Genomic DNA, 6,000 nt, shown 5'->3' on the forward strand with positions numbered 1-6,000 from the left:
TGGGTAGAACCTTCGAGTGGTTACACTATTCCTTTCAAGCAAAATGTCTGTATTCAAAACAAAATTAACTATATAATAATAAACAAGAAAACTGTATTCATTAAACACAATGAAGTAACTAATTGAAGATTAAATAAAAGTAAAAGTATAGTTCGAAATAATGACACCGCATGGAAGTTTGTAAGAAAAGTTTCTTAACATAATCAGTCTAGTGTGACTTCTTAGTATTCTCTGTGGTTTGATAACATCTCTTCTATGAATCACACTTGGTTTTAGAAGACATTTTCAGCTGTCGGCATCGTCGTTGTTTCACACATTCGTATAGAGACAAGTGAAAATAGCACCTTCGACTCATTGTTTATCTTTGGTTTTGAGTCACACTCCAGGTTTGTTTCTTATTAGCTTTTAGAAATACAGTTTTAGTATGTAGGTACTGTTACAATACACAGTAAAAAGTAAATTATTTACACCTTTTGGTTCCAAGCACAATAACACATGCATTTTGTAATACAAATATGCAATTTCACATAAATACAATTATAAAACTATATAATATTCACGTACTCGACCAATCTAGGAAAATAAAGTATTAGGTATAATGTTATTGTTTGATAATCTGTATTAAAATATAATAATAAAGGACTAATTAGAAATTATCACTAATTAAATATATCAGTAGACAATTATTTTTAGAACTTATTAACTTATGGGTTTTTATACAGAGCTTTATGATTTTGTTTATAGTGTTGAGGCTTTTATATCTATAGTTATTAGTATGAAGGTTATTTATGAGATTTTTAAGTGTGAAAGATTGGAGGGGGGCGGTACGATGGGTAGAACCATACAGTAAGATATAGGGTTTACATTATGTTGTGATGTTAATCCTGAGTGGACGAGATTTTTCAGTGTAGGTTTTTTGAAAATTAATATACTCTACTGTAAAATTTCAAAGCAATGTCGGTTGAAAAAAAATAATGATACTGATACCTAGCAATATCATGAGTTATTATAATGTTTTTGACTTTTGAACACTGCTTTCTAGTGGCATATAGCATAATCAATTGACCTATTATTGAGTTCAATGGCCGTCGGTTTGGCATCAGTCTGACAATAAAGCTTGCATAAGTAACGCTTACTCTTTGGTTAGAATAGTTGTATATGTGGCGAAGATTTGTCACTATGACCCGGGAGGTCAAAAATCATGGAACTAATGACGCCGGCCGATCATAGACCTCAAAACACATTTTGTCTGACCAAAGTAATGGGAATTGCATTATACCGTTATTTTTACCCACTTATTACATAACAAAAATAAATAAATAATAAATACCTTGATTTACTGTAAATAATTAAGTTTAATTTATTAATAATTACTATGTGAATAAACATTCCACGAATACATTATAATTAAATAAATATCAACACCACCTCAAATATATTATATATTACAGCACGGATTAAATGAAACCATAAAGAAATGGACTGATAATTCCCTAAGTCCAATGACAACTTCAAAAAATACTTTATTGTTAGAAAAAAGATCTTATACATTTTAATATGTATATGAAAGAGACAGAGTATTATTCATTTTATTGAGAAGATAAGGTTTATTATATAAATCATATCAGATTGTCATTATATTATATTTGATTATTTTATTAAATATGTTTAAACATTCAATGAAGAAAAATTTAAGTTTTTAAAATTTTTTAAAATACAATATATAATCATTATTTATTTCATAACCATTTTAAGTTCGAAATTGTATGCACCTAATCAAAATCACAAACATTTTAAAACTAAATTTTAGTTGTGGTCAGAATCTAGAAATTTAAATTTAAAAATCATGGAACTTATAAAATACCTTTTTTATGTACTTAGTCTAAGCCTATTCCATGCAAAAAATAAATAAGTATTACGTACTTTCATTTTCTGTAAATAATAATATAGAATAAATTAATAATTATGTACATAATATTTCCATGAATAGATGTTATGGTATGCGGTTCATTGAAGAGTAATCTTCTTAAATTTCTGAATGGTTCATATCAATGCATTTATCATGTGTAATATTATAATTGTTATTGGTATTTTGTTTTATTTCAGTTTGAACTGCCATAGTTAGGACATTTCAAGTAATTGATGCTTAAAGTGTCTGAATAGAATCATTTAAATTAATGTAATTGTTTTGATGATTTTAATATAAAGGAATTAAAGGTTAGGTTATTTTAGATATGGAATGAATAATTAATCGGTTACAACACATGTGAATATCCAAACATCGCATAAAATATTCTTTTTTCAATGTTTATGCTCAATTGTTCTTTACCGACTTAATCAACTCCTTCAACTTATCAAAAATACTTTCTTCACAAACATCACTTCGAATTTTGGAAATTAATAGCCTCGCAACAATTTTTTATTTGTTGTCTGGTCAATCCAAGAGATTTCCAGTTTAACACGGAAATAAACATAAAAAATACATACTGATAGCTTCTGTGTAAAAATATATAATGCACAAACTTTAATACAAAATTAATAAAAATATTAAAATATTTAATATGTAATTTGTAGTTTTATTCAATACCATAGACCCTTTTGACTTTCACTACCGCTAAAGAAAATGAAGAATTCTGATTTGAGGATGTTAAAAATATTGACTAGGTATGTGAATATTTAAAAAATACCCTTATTATCTGGCGTGCTTTACATTTGAAGGTTATTTAATTTTTGGTTTATGGAAACCACCTTATTTTCTATTCTAAAAGAATCACTAAATAACAGCGATTGAAAATTTAACTTTGATCTCGATAATTTTTGAAAAAAAATTCTTACACTTCATAAGATATGAAGAACATATTACTGTATTGTTTCCGATATTCAATGTCTACTTTTTTATACAAATGGACATCGAAGCTGTGATGGACAAAATAATTCATATTGTAATGTAATGTTGAAATCGCATACATAATTAATTTTTACATTTAATTTTAATTTAATTAATTAACAAAGATATACGTACCTAAATATTCTACAAAAATTAAAATAACAATCAATAATTTATTAATAGTAACTACCTATAGGTATTGTGTATGTAAAACATAATTCAACATTTTGAATAGAGTGGTTTTTTTAGAATTGAATAAGTTACAGACTTTTTCAAATATTATGAAGGTAAAAAATTTCGAATCACTAGCACAAGTTAGATCACATAAAGTTATACTTTTTTAATACACAAATTCGCAATACAATAGAAAACTCAAAATTTACCAACCTCGTAATATAGCTAAATTAAAAATAGAAATACGTTTATGCATTGTTAGTTTTTATATTGATTTTCTTTAATAAAATGATTAAACATATGAAAAATGAATTACTTTACTTTGCTTGTAACTAGTACAACTAATTATAAGGAAGTTGAGAGTTTCAACATTTGATACCATTCATAAACATTTCTATCGATAAGGCAAGTTATAAAACTCATAAATTTTACTTACTTGCTTCAGTTCCTATAAATACAAATAATATGTAGCTTATAATAATTTAGTGAATTCTAAATATAATTGTTTATGAAATTTTTTTGTGAAAATTTCTTTTAAAGTCATATAATAGTTCAACGATTATAAATTCTAAATCTTCCTAAATGTATAATAAAAAAAATAATTTGTTAAATCGTAACAATAATCTTACCCTCAAAATATCTCTTTCTGTTTGCCATCAACCCTATTAAATTTAGCAATGATTTTAACAAACTTATATATAATTATGATTGAGTAGATACCATAAAAAATAAAGATGAATAGTTCACTAATCTCTTATGATCCAATCGTGAGCCACTAAATCTTACTTTACATTGCATATGTAATTTTTAAGATACATTCTTACTAACTCTAATCTATATACATGTAGGAGACCGCCCTAGAACTAAGAAAGGATTTTTCAAAATTCGAATTCTAAGAGGGTAAAAGGGGGGTTTTTAAAGGTTTGTATACATTTTATATAGCTAGGTATATATGTATTTTTTCCCGACTGTTAATCGCTGTTTATCAGTGTGATTGGGCAGATTGCAACACTCAATAGGTACCGGCTGTAGACGGTCAAAGTACAAAGATAACGTGAAATGGTGGATAAGTGCTGCGTCCATTAACTATCGATCGTTTGGTCCGTTTGGTACCGTTTGGTCAACGTCAGCTTTTTAGCACATAAAATTCGGTTTGTTATTTTCGTGCGGTAGGTACACGAATTACAAAATGCGTGAGTTCATCACTTAATTATAAAACTTTTTTCATTAAAAATTTTTAATATGACATTCGAGTTTTTAAATGTGAATGGGGAAACGGTATCTCACATCGTTGTACCTATTACAGGAGATAGTGGCTGTTTATTTAATTCGCTCTCCTATCTAATATCTTCTGTACGGCACCGAGCAAATGGCCAGAGAAGTACGCAAGCTTATTGTGAGCCACGTAACAAGAAATTGGACGGAGTTTTCTATCATGTTTCACGACATCAATGGAAACAACTAAGTGAGTTTTGCTGAGTATTTAGCTGACATGTCTTAATTATATACTTATGGTGGTTTGTGTGAATTGGTGGCCACTGGACAATTGTTCCACTACGTTTTTGAAGTTTACAGCAATTATCAGCTCTATGAGCGTTTTGGTGTTGGAGGTTACCCTGTGTTGAGGATAGAGACTCTACATTACAGCAATCACCTTTCTCTTTATCCATGAAGAAGCCTAGAAAAGCCCGTGCCAGATAGTAGATACACTGGTAATATAAGAAAAAAACAACTTCAATACACGGCAAAGGCATATGCACTTCGTAATCCTTTAGTGAACAGATCTGCAGTTGCCAGGTACTAGCTAGATAATCTTGAGGTAGGCAAAGCTGTCACATCTCGATATGAGCATACTAATCCTCGCCGAAAAGTTGAAAGACTGACATTTCCATAGAAAATAATGGTCAACTCAGGAATGGCATACAATCCTGACCTGGCTTATGAAGCATATAAAACTATAGCTCTTGGTTCCATGAACCACTAGTGCAAATACCGCAAGCTCTAAAATGGAAAGAAGAAATCCCCGGAATGTGCTGCAATAATGGCAAAGTGCAGCTTCCATCTTTTGAATATTTGCCGGAACCTCTCAACAGCCAGCGTATGGACAGACACCCCCATCGGCCATCATAATCATTTTATGGACCTTATACGAAAATACAATGGTTGTTTTCAAATGACATCATTCGGGGCTAAAAAATTGTAACAGAAGGATTTATGACTACTTTCAAAGTTCAAGGCCAGGTGTATCATTTGTTAGGGAGTCTCATGCATAAACCTGATCAGAATGCAAAATGTTTACAAATTTATTTTTTAGGTGAAGATGAGAGGGAAGTACGCTTAAGGTGTGCCAATTTTCCTCACGTCAAACCAGGGTTGCTCACACAATTGCAAAGCATGATTAATACCTATATTTGCAGGTCTGTCAGCACTTGTTAGTCTGATGTCCGGAGGTGCTGGTGTGTATAATGCGTATCAAAATTCAAAAAGAAAAAAAGGTGGTGGTTTATACTCAACCAAAAATGGGATGAAGAAAAAAAACTGATAAAAACGCTACCTGACAGACCGCTGTCGTCTCAAGATCTTATAAAATATGCTAGAAAGTTGAAAATCAATCATTTTCGCGGAGTCTTTTCACGCGATAACTTACCTAAAAAACCGTATGCAATTGAATGCGGCATATTAAACTTGGACATATCTTCAGGAGACGGAAGTCATTGGGTAGCGTTTCATAAAAATCAGGAAAAAGTTGTTTATTTTGATAGCTTCGGTGATTTACCTCCGCCAATTGAATTACAGCGTTATTTTAAAGAGTTTAAAATAGTATATAACTATTCTAACTATCAAGATTTCAATACATTTAACTGTGGTCATTTATGTCTTGAATTTTTACAATGTATGAATCTGCTACATTAAGTTTGACTGGAAATACAACTACATTA

The sequence above is a fragment of the Myzus persicae genome, unplaced genomic scaffold (genome assembly GCF_001856785.1).
Source record: "Myzus persicae strain clone G006 unplaced genomic scaffold, MPER_G0061.0, whole genome shotgun sequence".
Classification (NCBI taxonomy): domain Eukaryota; kingdom Metazoa; phylum Arthropoda; class Insecta; order Hemiptera; family Aphididae; genus Myzus; species Myzus persicae.